A 15,231-nucleotide genomic window follows, 5' to 3' on the forward strand; every position below is an offset into this window, starting at 1 on the left:
TGTTGCAGTGTAAATCAGACTGCAGGCTGTACTTTTTGATCAGTAAGAGGTCCTCTCCATTTCAACAAGCAGGGTTGTGTCATCTGTATATCACAGACTATTCACGAGCCTTCTTCCCATCCTGACACTGAGTCCTTCCTCGTATAGTCCAGCTTCTCTTATGCTTTGCGTATAGAGTAAAAAAGTATGGTGAGAGGATACAACACCTTTCTTAGTTTTCCAACCACCTAGTATCCACTTGGTCTGTTCCAACAAGTACCTTGTGATTTATGTAGAGGGTTCCACATGAGTACAACTACGTGCTCTGGTATTCCTGTCTTTGCAATATTATCCAGAACATGTTATGATCCACAATTGCCTGCCTTTCCATAGTCAATAAAACACATCTTTGTTTATAGGCCCTTTCAGCTAACTTAGTACGTAGATGTGAATGTGTGTATACATATCTATAAATATTTTTGCATTGGTCATCTGTACAGAATGCTAAACATAAGTTTATATTGTCTCCAGCTGTAATGTATGTTCTGGCTGAATCATGCTTGTCTCCCCTCCCTTTTATATCTGTAACTTTCAAGCCCAACAATGAGAAACCTCTCTACACTATCTGTCATACATTTACTTACATACTTGTTTAATTATAGTTTACAGGCATGTTGTTAGGTATCATTGAGTTGGCTGCAGCTCATAGTGACCGTGTACACAACAGAAAACACAGCCCGGTCCTGTGCCATCCTCACAATTATTGATATGTTTGAGTCCATTGTTGCAGCCAATATGTCAAACCATCTTACAGGGCTCTTCCTCTTTTTCACTGTCCTATACAGGTATCATGGCTTCAAAATTGTGAACACATATCCCCATAAGGTAGAGCTTTACCAGTTAAAGTATGGTGCTTATGTACAGTTTCTTTTTCCTTTTAGTCTCACAGATACCACTAAATTCTAGAGTACTTACTTACCATATATACTTGAGTATAAGCCTACACGAAGATCAGTCAAGGCACCTAATTTTACCACGAAAAATGCATTAAAATGTGTTGGAAAACTCAGTTTATACATGAGTAGATACGGTATATCAGTACTCTATCCCCCTACCTCCTTCAGTGGAGTTTTTTTTTTCATATATTTGTAATACATTTCAATTCTTTTGTCACATGCTCCATTTTTGGAATACTGTTGTAAATGGCATTATTTATTTTTAATTTTAAATTCCGATAGTTTGTTTCTGATATGTAGGAAAGCTATTGACTTTCATGTATTAACTTTTTATTTTACAACCTTGGTGTACTTGCTTAGTTCCAGAAGTTTGTCGGTTCTTTAAGATTTTTGACATGGACAATCATGTCATCTATGAAGAGCAATAGTTTCACTTCTTCCTTTCCAATCTGTATATATTTTATTTCCATTTCTTGCTACACTCACTAGAACTTTCAGTATAATGTTGAATAGGAACAATGAGAAAGGACATCCTTGCTGTGTTCTTCATTTTAGGGTAAAAGCATCTCATTTCTCACTATTAAGTATGGTGTTAGCTGTAAGCTTTTTATATGTGTTCTTTATCAAATTGAAGAAGACTCCTCACTTCTTGGTCCTAGTAGTATCCTGAGAGTTTTTATCTTGCATACGTGTCGGACTTTGTCAAAATCTTTTCTGTACTAAATAATCGTGATTGTACGATTTTTCTTGCTTAATCTGTTGGCGTAGTGATTGATTTTTGAACATTGAAACAGCCTTTTCCACCTGGAATGGATCTCACTTTGTTGTGGTATATAGTTATTTTTCAGTATACTATTAGATATAATTTGCTAACATTTTTTAAAGTATTTTTATGTCTGGATTCACAAGTGGTATTGGTCAGTAGTTTTCTGTTCTTGCAATATCTTTATTTGGTTTTGGAATTAGGGTTGTACTGGCCTCATGGAATGCTTCAAGCAATGTTCTCTCAGCTGCTATGTCATGGAAGATATTATGGGGAATTGGTTTAATGTCACCCCTAAATGTTTGGTAGAATTCACTAGTGAAAGAACCCACGGGTGATCCTTTCTGGTCTGGGTGATTTTTATTTTTGGAAAGTTAATAATTTCTTTAATAGATATAAGACTTTGGGTTATTTCTTATTTCTGTGGGTTTTATACTTTGTCTCTAATAAAAGAATTGGATTGTTTCTTCTAAGTTATAAAATATATAAGCATAAAGTTTTTCATTAGAAAAAAACAAACAAACAGAAAAACTGTTAACCTCAAGTCAATTCCAACTCACAACAATCTCACATGTTACAAAGTAGAACTGATTTCTGAAAGGTTTTCTTGGCTGGGATCCTTATGAAAGCTGATTGCCAGAACTGTCTTCCATGACATCTTTGGGTGAATTAGTCCATTTATCATTATGTAGTATACTGCTTGAGCCCCGAGAAGTTTCCTTTTTCTAAAGTGTACACTGACTAAAAGTAATATAACTGTCCCAGCCTGCATTTGATTAGTATGATAGATCTTCGGTATCCTCTCACTTTTAACCCCCGAGACCTTATATGTCACATGAGCTTCCTGTAGACATCAAATAATGGTGTCTTGTTTTTTATTGACTCTGACAATGTGTCTTTTAATTGTTATTGACTCATAGCAACTGTCTGTACAACAAAACAAAACACTGCCCAGTCCTATGCCATCCTCACAGTTTTTCACATTGTTGCAGCCCGTGTGTCCATCCATCTTGTTCAGGGCCTTCCTCTTTATTAACCATGATGTCCTTTTCCAAGGACTTGTCCCTCCTGATAACCTGTCCAAAATATATGAGATGCAGTCTCACCAACCTTGCTTCTAAGGAGCATTCTGACCGTACTTCCAAGACAGGTTTGTTTGTTCTTTTGACAGTCGCAGAGTTCTGTCAACACTCTTCGCCAACACCACAATTCAAATGCATCTTTTCTCCTTCAGCCTCCCTTATCCAATGCCCAACTTTCACATGCATGTAAGGCAATGGAAAATACCATGGCTGGGGTCAGGTGCACATCAGTCCTCAAAGTAACATCCTTGCTTTTCAGCACTTTAAAGAGGCAGCATTCTCAAAGGGCTTAAGTGGAGAGCAAATGCTTTGAAAATGATGAGGGCAAAGAATGTACAGATGTGCTTTATACAATTTATGTATGTGTGGATTGTGATAAGAGTTGTATGAGTCCCTAATAAAATGTTTTAGAAAATCAGGGAATTCTCAGGAGTGCTAAAAAAATTAATAATAAAGAGGCAGCATCCTTAGATAAAGGTGGGGCAGGATAAATCTAGGGTAGCAAATTTATCCAATGTAATGTATCCTTTGATCTCTTGACTGCTGCTTCTATGAACATAGATTGGGAATCCAGGCAAGATGAAATCTTTGACAACTTCGACTTTTTCTCCATTTATCATCATGTTATCTATTGATCCAGTTGTGAGGATTTTTGTCTTATTTACATAGAATTATAATATACACTGAAGGCTGCAATCCTTGATATTCATCAGCAAGTACTTCAAGTTATTTACTTTCAGCAAGCAAAGTGTCGTCTACATATTGCAAGTTGCTAAAAAGCCTTCTTCCAATCCTAATACTGCATTCTTCTCCTAATAATCCATCTTCTCTGATTATTTATTCAGCATGCATATTGAATAGGAATGTTAAGATGATATGACCCTGACTCCATCTTTCTTGTTTTAAACCATGCATGGTTTTCTTGTTCTGTTCACACAACTGCATCTTTACCCATATGCAGGTTCCCATGAGCAGAATTAAGTGTTCTGGATTTCCCCATCTTCTCAAGGTTTGCCATAGCTTTTTATGATCCACAGAGTTGAATGCAAGTAAAATTTTGCTGAATGGAAGCAAAATTTTCCTGAAGATCATTCAACAATAGTTGCAACAGTACCTTAACAGGGAGCTGCCAGAAGTTCAGGCCAGGTTCAGAGGAAGATGTAGAACAAAGGGATATTATTGCTGATGTCATATAGAGCTTGGCTAAAACCAAAAAATACCAGAAAGATGTTTACTTATGTTTTATTGACTATGTAAAGGCATTCAACTATGTGGACCATAACAAATGATGGATAGCCTTGAGTCTTTTACTGGTATATTTGTACCATTCACATTTAAAATTATTATTGATACATTTGGACAAATGGTAACAATGTGTTTTACTTTTCTACTTACTGCCAGAGGCTTGTTTTCTTCCTTCACTTTTTATTTGAGCGTTTTATATACTAATTATATAATTTCACTCCATCTCTTCTCTAAGCATATTTCATAAAAATTTCAGCGGTTGCTCTAAAGTATACTATGTGAATGTTTAACTAATCTAGGTCTACTTTCAAATATCTCTGTTTTGCTTCGTGTGGAGTAGCGGTACCTTAATAGAGTGTTTCCAGTTCTTTTCTCATGCCCCCTTTGATATTGCGCCCATTCATTTCACTTAGCTGTATGATTTAATTACTCAGTGCATTGTGACTGTTCGTGCTTTAGACAAGCAGTTGTATTTTAGATCAATTCAGAATAAGACAAAAATATTTTCATTTTTCTTTCACTTTAAAAAATGTTCCATTATTTTTTAATTGTGCAACTCATTGACAGTAAATACAGTTACCATGTCTTATAAGTGGCACACTGTGTTACAAGTCAGCAGATTCAGCAGGGATAAAATGAGACTGTCTGCTCCTGTAAAGGTTTGTAGCCTCAAAAATGCAAAGTAGCAACTCTTCTCTGCCCTGTATGGCCTCTATGACTCAGAATCAACTAGATGGCAGTGCGTTTGGTTTGGTTTCAGTGAGCCATGCCATGCAGCAATCGCACCATCTATTTCCAGACATTCTTGTTACCGCAAACAGAGGCGCAGTACCCTATTTCCCATTCCTACCTCCCCACCACCTCTGATAACCTCCAGTAAACTTCCTTGTCTCTCTGTTTTTGGCGAATCTAAATATGTAATATAAGTGTAATCCTACAATATTTATCCTTTTGTCTCACTTATTTCACAATTTATCTATGACAAAGCATGTGTCAGAACTCCGTTTTTCTTTATGCCCGAGTAATGGTCTAATGTGCAACTGAACAAAGGAACCTTAATGATGCTGTAGGGACCCTGGTGGCTTATTGGATTACAATTTGAGCTGCTAACCATAAGGTTAGCAATGCGAAACTACCAGCTGCTATGAGAAAGACAGATGAGGCGTTCGGCACTTGTAATGATTTACAGCCACAAACCCACATAGGCAGTTGTACGCTGTCCTACAGCATCACTTTAAGTCAGAATCAACTTCATAGCAGGGAGTTTGGCTTTTGGTTTGGATGGCACGGTAGTTAAGCAGTTTGCTGTGAAATAAAAGTCAGTGGTTCCCATTTGGAGAGCAAATGTTTTGAGAATAATGAGGGCAATGAATGTACAAATGTGCTCTACACAGTTGATGTATGTGTGGATTGTGATAAGAGTTGTATGAGCCTAATAAAACAATTAAAAAGTCAGTGGTTCAAACTCACCAGCTACCCCATGACAGAATGATGTGCCAGTCTGCTTCCATAAAGATCACAGCCTTGGAAACCTTATGGAGCAATAATACCACACTCTGTTCTGTTAGCTTCTTCACAATCAGTCAGAATTACCTTGATGGCAATATTTTAAAAAACTCTTTATGGTTCAATAATATTCTGTCAAGGAGCCCTGTAGCATAGTGGGTTATAAGTTGGGCTGCCAATTACAAAATAAGCAGAGTTTGAACACACCAGCTGCTCCGTGGGAAAAAGATGAGGCTTCCTGCTCCTATACTCACAGCCTTGTGAATGAGTGTTGTTGAAATTTTTGCCTTGTAACTAACCCTCGTTGCTTTCCTGACCAGTGATTACTTAAGTGTTTCAATGTTATAAGTGGACGTCCCATGTATTTTATTCTTAAAAACTTTATATTTATATTTTCCTTTATCCAATAGTACTTTAACTTCTATACATTGGCCAGATTAATGATATAATTATTAGAATTACCATGTGTCCCATGAGGATGATTTATAATATTCCCCAATAAAATGATAAAGATGTTTCTACAGTGAACAGGCACACATATAAACCATAGATATATGAATGGATTTGGGGCTTACAATTAATCATAGCCCTAATCTAAGAACAATTAGCTCTTACGATGTGGCCCCACATGATGCTCAGACTCGTGAATAGATCACTGAAGATATGGGTACTATAGTAAAGTGTGGTGAAGACATCAGATGGTGCTGGGCTATCAGAAAAAATACCATCTGGGGTGATCATAAAAGCTTGTCTTAAAATAAGCAGCCATCTAAGTGAGTTGTCAGCTAAGTCAGCACAGAAGAAGCACACCAGCTCATGTGATTCCAAAGAGTGTAAGTAATAAAATCCGCGATCAGAAAAGGGTATTTTATTTGAGTTTAATTTCTGAGCATCCAGTTTGCAGAAGGCTATGGATGACAGTGAAAACCCAAAATCTATTTGTAGACTCCCCACACAGGAGAAGCCTCCGTTTAATTCCCTGGGACCATTGACCAGGCATGTGAATAGTCTTGCCCTCAAATAGCGTGAATTGAAAAGCGAATTGCTGCAGATGTAGTTAGGATGAAATTTAACTATCATTTATTTTCCCTTTCAACCCATTTTTAATTTGTTCTAGTTTCTATTCTGCTTGCCCTTGGATTGAGATTTATCTGAGTTTGATTTTGTTGTGGTTTGGAATGTTTGCAGGGTTTTCCCTCCATGCAATCCAGGATATGTACATCTGTACTGACCATTACTGGATTAGAGTTCTTTGGAGCTTCGGCAGGGGAAATTGGGGCGTAATGAGAAGTTAATAAGGAGTACAAGAATGAAGAAAACATTCTAAAATTGATTGTGGTGATGATTACACAACTCTAATATATTTAAACCGTTGAATTATATAGTAGGTCGATTATATATCAATTTTATAAAAGATTTACAGCCTCTGCATGAATCAGAATCAACTCAATGAGAGCAAGTAATATTCCATTGTATAATAAACATTTACCTATTCATCTATTAATCGACACTTGGATTATTTCCATCTTTTAATTGGTGTGAGTACAGACAGTCACTTGGTTATGAACAAGATTCATTCCTGTCTTTAAGAATTTGTAGGTAAGACTGAACAGATGCATATGATATTTGTTTAATGCAAAAAGAGAGAGAGGGGGAGACTTGAGGCCTTTGTAATGACTTAAAAACTGCATGCGCAGGAAGTAAAGGTGATTGTGAGAAAAAAATGTGTTGCCAAGTAGGGGTTGATTCAATCATTCAAAGAGGGCAAGTTTATATAATCTTAAAGGCTCCTTGTAAGAGTTGTCTATAACTTAGATATTTGTAACCCAGGGATTGTCTGTAATACTGCAGTGAACATTGGTGTACAAGTATTTATTTGATCCCCTGTTGTTGGTTCCCCCGCCCCCCTCACAATTACAGATTTATTAAGGAAGTTAAACAGGTTACAAAGCAGTTGAGAAATGCTCCGGATACAGATGTTCAGTCAGGACATGTTACAAAGTTCTTTCAGCACTGCTAACAAATGCTGAAAGGGCACGCCATTCAGCTGAAAGCCTCAACAAGAAGGCACTCAGCCCAAGTTCCATGGGTCAGTGAAACCAACTCCTTGAATGAAATGCACAGAGACATCCCACTCCATTGAACTTCAACCTGAAAACCCTCTATTTCTGTAGGGTTAGCAAGCCCACCTCTCTGATTGAAGTGCCCATAGGAACCCCATCCAACAAGCCAACCTCTTGCTCCAAAGCACTTAGCTTTATTTGCTCTGTGATACCCTCCCCGCTGCCACTTTTTTTTTTAAGACTTTATGTTACATACCTAAAGTGGAACTGCTGGGTCATATGGTAGTTCAACAATTTTTTAACCCTATGTTTTCTTCTAAGAGTTTTATGATTTAGTTCTTACATTTATATGATTGATTCATTTTTATTTAATTACCTTATAGACTCGAGTATAAGTTGACCCAGCCAAGGCACCTAATTTTACCACAAAGACTGTATAAAAAATGGACTGAAAAACTCAGCTTATACTCTAGTATATACAGTAATATGTGATATAAGGTAGAGGTCGAACTTCTCTCTTTTGCATGTGGAGATCCAGTCATCCCAGCACCATTTGGTAAAGAGACTGTTTGGTTTGCTGTTAATTATGGACTGAAATTGGCACCCTGTTGACCAGATTGGTCATAGATGCTTGGGTTTTTTCTGTATTTACTATCTACTCCATTTGTCTTTATGCTTATCTTTATACCAGTGCCAATTTTTTTTATTACTGTAACTTTATAGTATGTGTTCAAATCAGAAAGTGTAAGTCTTTCCACATTATTCTATTTTAAGATCATTTTTTTAAATTCAGGGCCCTTTGAAATTCCATGTGAGTTAACATTGACTCAATGGCAGTGAGAGTGTTTTTAAACGTTCATCTGCACAACAGTGTATTCTAAGCACCTGTAGTAATGTTCATTCTGCCTCTTGTTGTTCTTGTGAGGTGCCATGAGTCTGTTCAGGCCCAAAGCTACCTTATGTACAACAGAAAGAAACACTTCATGGTCCTGGGCCATTCTCACAATTGTTTCTATACCTGAGCCCATAGTTAGAGCCGCAGTGTCAATCCATCTTCTTGAGGGCCTTCCTCTCCTTCACCTACCCCTCCACTTTACCAAGCATGATGTCCTTCTCCAGGGACTGGTCTCTCCTGACAAAATATGCAAAGTTTGTAAAGACAAAGTCTCTCCATCCTGGCCTCTAAGGAGCACGCTGGCCATACATAGGTACAAAATATTAGAACTATACTTGTAATATTTATATATTCATTTCATAAAACTCATTATAGTTTTCATGAAATACTGCATTTTTATTCCCTTTCTTTTGTTACTTCAGTAAACAAATCTATAACATAGAGACAAAGTGTCAAACAAGAAGAGGGTGTCATGCTGTCATTTGTTTCAGCTTTGGGTTATGCCCAATTTCCCATGAGATATTATGAGTGAATTATGCAATTACTGGAAGTGTTCAAAGATCTAAATATATTGTCAGAACAATTGTTGTAAGCTTGGCAGAACAGGAAAGGGAGTTTTCAAAGATAAACATAATATGTTTAGAGAAGTCACCTGTTTCCAATGAGTATTGTCTAATTGGCCTACCACTAAAGCAGTGGTTCTCAACCTTCCTAAGGCCATGACCCTTTAATACAGTTCCTCATATTGTGGTGACCCCCCCCAACCATAAAATTATTTTCATTGCTACTTCTTAACTGTCATTTTGCTACTGTTATGAAATGGGCATCCTCTGTGAAAGGGCCATTTGACCCCTAAAGGGGTCACTACCCACAGGTCGAGAACTGAAATTCTCAAGGAATGGGATCCTACTCCTACAGTGCAAAGATGGTTAAGCACCCAGCTGATTATGCTTGGATAAAAGTGAAGATTATTGCAGCTAAGGACACCAATCAAGAAGCAGTATGGAAATCTCATAGCAATTTTATTGGTTTTCCAGTATTATTTAATATGTTTATTAGGATCACTGCACAGATGAACTGAGGCCATGCCAGAGGGAAGGAAGAGGAGAAGTTTATTTTGGGAGGTAATCCTAAATGTTCCCTACCTCCTTCCCCCGAATAATAATAGACTTGAGGCAGAACATGGGCTAATACACATAACTCAGGAGGGTTTTTGGCCAAGGTAGAGGGAAACGTGCAAGGGGGGATTCCATTGGAGCATGCCCACCAGGTTCCAAGGGGAGCCTTTAACCAAACGATCCAATTTGAAGACCAAGAGTCATTGACAGGGATGATGATGGATGAGGTGCAGATGTCCTGGTACGGAGAGGAGTCCCAGTTATACTGGTCAGTCGTGAGGCAGAGTCCTTGTCCCGCGATGTTTCCTAGGGTTAGCTTGGGTTCACTTCCCCACTTGCAGGGGTCTTTATGGCTCCCATTGTTTATTTGCTGGATGGAAATGTTCTGGATGGCGTGCAGGCTGGTTCCAATAGATGCATTTGTGGCAATACCTACATAAAAGGGGGGCTCGGGATTTAAACATAACCAACAATCATTAGTTACATCAGGATTAGAATGGTTTAAAAAGGAAAACATGGCTGTTAAAGTATTTAAGATTGAAGACTGGGGTCTTGAGATTAAATTAGCTGTTTTTTCAAGGGTTTCTGGTGAAACGACTGGGACTGGGGATTGCCACATGGGCTTTGGCAGAGTCTTGGTAGGTTTGTAAATGAGAGGCGGTGGCGGTATTACAGTGTCCCTTGTCGGCCCTATTGGGTTAGGTTGAGTAAAAATTATTTTCTTCTGGATAGTAAATTCAATCCCTGGATCGTAGCCGGACACATACAGTCTTAGTCCCCATGTTTTTCCACTTATCCAGTAATTTTCTTCCCAGGTTGTCACCCTGATAATCAAGGGGTTGCAAAAATCCTCTTGACTGGAAGTTCTTGGACGGGATTTTCCTTGTATCATAAATATGGGGGTCAGACTGTTTCCAGGGTGCGATGGTTTCACAGCCCCAACTTCTGCAATAGTAGTCTTTACGATCACCACAGTTCCCCTCACCTGCGCGTGGACACAAGTAAAACTGGACTGATTGCAATGCCTTCTTCCTGCGTTGGTTCCCGCACCTATAGGACCGAGCCTGACCCCAGTTCTGGCCTAGGAGTTTACAAAAGTCAAACAAGAAAGTAGGCTCGCCAATGTCGGCTTGGTTAGCAACGGTGATTTCTCCTCCTCCATCGATGGTACGGGTTAGTGTCCATTGGTGAGGAGACATCTGGTGCGGATTTTTCGGTTTCCATATGGCAGCTGCTTTTACTGCGAAAGAAATCAAAACTATGTACATGAGAGCTTGATTTTTAAGGGGTTGTTGGTGCGGAGTACTCGCCATGTTGGGGCGTCTGTCTCCTCGGGGGCCTTCTTTAGTCTGGAATGATGTGGCTTTCCTGCAACCTTCGCTGCTGTTGGAGTGCTAAGAACAACGGTGTGCGGTCAGTCCCACCGTGGCTGTGGCTGTTCTGGATTGAGCTTCTTTACCCAAACCAAGTCCCCAGGTTGGAACAAGGGATCTCGTTCCGGGGAGATGTTAGGCTTTCGGGGGACCGCGTGGTATACTTCTCTGACGGTTTGAAGGGCCTGCAAAGACTTAAAGAGGTTATGATTTTTGATAGAGCTTAAGGTCTCATCCTCCATTCGGGGGATGAGGGGAGGAGCCATCCCAAACATGATTTCAAAAGGGGAATGCCCGTTTAAATGTGGAGTACATCGAGCGCGTAACAGGGCGAAGGGAAGGAGCTCGACCCAGCTCCTGCCAACCTCTAATTTTAATTTTGTAAGGCATTCTTTAAGTGTTCTGTGGGAAGCCGTAGCTCTCGCGAGATGTGGGAAGCCACAGCTCTCGTGATGTGGGTAGCCGCAACTCTCGCTGCCATTACTAGATGGCGCCGGGCAGTCAGGGCGGTGGTCCAACTAAGTGGTATACAACCACTTAGCGCATGCGCGATGCTGAGATGACGTAGTCATAACTCCACCCTGGGGTATGCAAACGAAGGTTCTGGCGAACTCACCAATCTATGCATGAGGTTTTGGCAAATGCACCAATCAAGGCACAGCACGTCCCCATAGAGCATATATAAGCAGCAGTAGTTTGGGGTTTCCGGGGTCTTTTACCGCATAATGAAAAATAAAACACCTGTGGAAGAATCCTGTTGTGGCGCGTCTTTTCTTGCTGGCGAGACCTGGCGCGCGACAGTGTTCCATTCCTGCGTTCTACCTGACCTGAGCGTTGAGGCCTGTAACTGCAATGCAACTTCCACTTGCTCTTTAGTGCCCTGGCAAGCACCTGAGAGACCTGGGCGATGAACGCCGGGCCATTGTCCGACCCCAGGGTTACTGGGAGGCCAAATCTGGGTAAAATTTCATATACTAACTGCTTAACTACTACTTGTGCAGTTTCCTTCCGAGTGACCCATGCTCTGGCCAGCCAGAAAAAGTGTCCACCATGACTAGCAAGTACCTGTAGCCCCCTTGTGTTTTAGGGAGCTCAGTGAAGTCCAACTCCCAATGTTCTCCAGTTGCTCCACCGAGGCTCCGGACTCCCTGAGCCGGTTTTTTTTTTTTTAAGCCCATTCCAGGGCCTGGGTTAAGGCAATGAGTTCAGTTTTTTGCCCCGAAGTCCCTTTCGCCAGGGGTTGGGCCCAGAGTACTTCTTCCAGTGTCACCACAGCAGCCCCTGCAAACCGGACCCCGTCCTCCACGAAGCTGCTACCATCTGTAAAGAGAGTCTCTTCTGCATTTGTAAGTGGCAAGTCAGTCAAATCTGCTCGGAGAGATGTGAGGGAAGTCACTACCTCCACGCAATCATGTTCCGGGCCGCCTTCCTCACTTGGGTCAGGGAGGAGTGTGGCTGGGTGAGGGCCGCTGTTTTAAGGAAGCTGCCTCTCCGTGGGTCCAGGAGAAGGACTTGGTACTGGGTTATGCGGTAATTTGTGGGGCCGTGACTTGTAGGTCCTGCCCAAAAGTTAGCTTAGAGGCTTCTTTAACCAGAATGGCAGTGGCTGCGATGGCTCGCAAGTAGTTTGGGTCTAGTCTTTTTGAAAAATAGGCCACCAGCTGATTCCATGGCCCCGGTTGTTGAGTTAACACTCCTTTAGCCACTCCTTGGGCTTCGGCTACAAATAAATGAAAAGGTTTATCTAAGTTGGGGAGCGCTAGGGCGGGGTGCTTACCAATGCTGACTTGAGGTCCTGGAGTGCTTTTTCCTCAGCCTCACCCCAATGGAGTTCTTTGCTTGCTCCACCCGTCGCGGCATACAGTGACTTGGCTATCTCTGCGAACCCGAGGATCCAGAGTCCGCAGTTGCAGTAACCCACTGCCCCAAGGAATTCCGGTACCTGTCTCTTGGTGATGGGGGTCTTGAACTGCAGCACCGCTTGTATTTGGCTTTTGGATAGTGTCCGCGTCCCCTATCTCAAGTTGGTGATGCGGGCTTCAGACCAAGGATAGGCTTTTACTTTTCCCGTGGCCCCCACTATTTTTGTCCGTTCCTTTGAAAGGGGGCCTTGAGGTCGGAGCAAAAAATTTACTGGTTGGTCCCCCAGTTTTAAGGTTACCCGGGGCTCCCCGAGTGTGCTGGAGCCCTGACATCCTCATTCAGTGTCCTCGAGGAGGACCGGGTCAACACCTTTTTGGGGTCCTTTCTTGGCCAGGGGCTTCTCTGGGCAGTCTTTTTTTCAATGACCCATCTTTTTACAATAGGCACATTGGTCCTTTCCAAGCGGCTTACGGGGACTTTGCGCAGGCGGATGTTTGGAATTTTGTGGAGGCCTGTCACTGGCAAGCAATACCCAGGCCATCTTCTGGGCAAGCGTGCGGGTGGCTTCCGCAGGGTCCCCTTTGTTGTCAAAAATCTTCTGAGCTATGGCCAATAATTCAGACAAAGACTTTCCTTCGAACCCTTCTAATTTCTGGAGTTTCTTTCTAATATCTGGGGCAGACTGGGCTACAAATTGAACTGCTAGGGCGGCCTGGCTTGCCGGAGCAGTGGGGTCAATGGGGGTGTAAGTCCGATAGGCCTTACACAGCCTTTCTAGAAACGCTGTTGGGCTCTCTGTAGGTCCTTGCCTGATCTCAACTATCTTTGAAAGATTGATGGGCTTTTGGCCCGCCCCCTTGACCCCCTTTTATAGGATACGGCGGTAGCGATTGAGAGCCCTTTCCCCTGCAGAGGTGTTGGGATCCCATTCGGGACGGGTGGAGGGGAATGCGGCCTCAATGAGGGCTGGGTCAGTGACGGTTCTCCGTCTTCATCTAAAACATTTTTCTTAGATTTTATTTTAATTCTTTCTCGCTCTTCAGCAGTGAATAAGGTGTTTAAGAGCTGCTGGCAATCATCCCAGGTGGGCTGATTTTTCAATTATAAAGGTCAGAAGTGGTAAAAGGGACGTAGACTCTTAAATTTCGCCCGCGGCTGTCAACTTCCCCAACCTCGCGTAGTGGGAGTTGGGCAGTTGGAGGGTTGTCACCAAAAGGGGCTCCTGCCCGGGTATGGGGAGGTCTAAGGGGATCGGGTTGGGTGGAGTCGGGGAAACGGCTCCGGTGGCGGTGGCTGGGGTAGGGGTTCCCGGTGTAGCCGGTCTTGGATCGGCATATGGGGGAGGTCTGTCCCCGGGGCGGGCAACAGGAGGATCCTCTGGGGGTGAGGGCAAGACTGGTTTGGAGGCCCGCCCTCGTCCCAGCAGTTTTCCCGCCACAAGGACTGGCCTTCGCAGGTGGGAGTCTAAGCGGTTTGCTGGGTCCAGTGGGCACTCACAAGCTTTTAAATACTTAGGGTTATCATCAAAGATATCAATCCAAATATCAATATAGGGTATTTGATCTGGGTGACCCGGAGTGCTATAGCAAATCCGCTGAACCAATGAAGCTTGGAGGAGATTAAAAGAGCACTCCGGGGGCTAGTCCACTTTAAAAGTGGGCCACTCAGATTCACAGAATTTTCTCAAATTAAAAGCGTTTACAGAAACACCATATCCGTCCCCTAGGCGCCTGAAATCAGAAAATTTTTTAACAAACATTCAAGCGGGGTGGGCGAGCCCCATACTAAACACTCGCGGGTATTATCGGAACCCTTAGAATTTCCCTGGCCCATAATTAAGCTTAAAGAGACAAATAATACAGACAATCCTAATAACAAAAATGACAAGCTTCCAGTCAGACAAACATACAAACTTCCTATCAGCATTCGTGGCAGGCCACATTCACTCTCACTTCAAAATTTGGGATTTCCAATAAACCAGGACCTCCACAGTCGTCACAGTTTTGGTCAGATGCAGGGGCCCGCGACGGCGTCCTGTCCCCCGTGAGTCTCACTGTGGAGCGCTCCTAACCAGGAATCAGGAATAAAAACAGGCCTGACTTACCGGCGCCGTGCGGCAGTAACCGGGCTGCTGGGTCCGGACCCTCCAGGAGTGAGTTGCAGGCAGGGACCCCATCCCTGGGGTCTGGGGGATCTCGCTGGGACCTCCAAATGTTAGCGAGCAAGACCCTCATCCAGACCACTCACTGAAACAGATGGAAACAGTAAAGCTTTATTCAGACAGATTCGAATCTGGGCCCTCACCAGCAACCGAGGCAGGCTCAGTCTGTAAGGCGAGAGCCCCGAACAGCTTCGAAGGGAAGTTATTATACTTCCTTGTGGGGCGTC

Source organism: Tenrec ecaudatus, chromosome X, assembly GCF_050624435.1.
Source record: "Tenrec ecaudatus isolate mTenEca1 chromosome X, mTenEca1.hap1, whole genome shotgun sequence".
Classification (NCBI taxonomy): domain Eukaryota; kingdom Metazoa; phylum Chordata; class Mammalia; order Afrosoricida; family Tenrecidae; genus Tenrec; species Tenrec ecaudatus.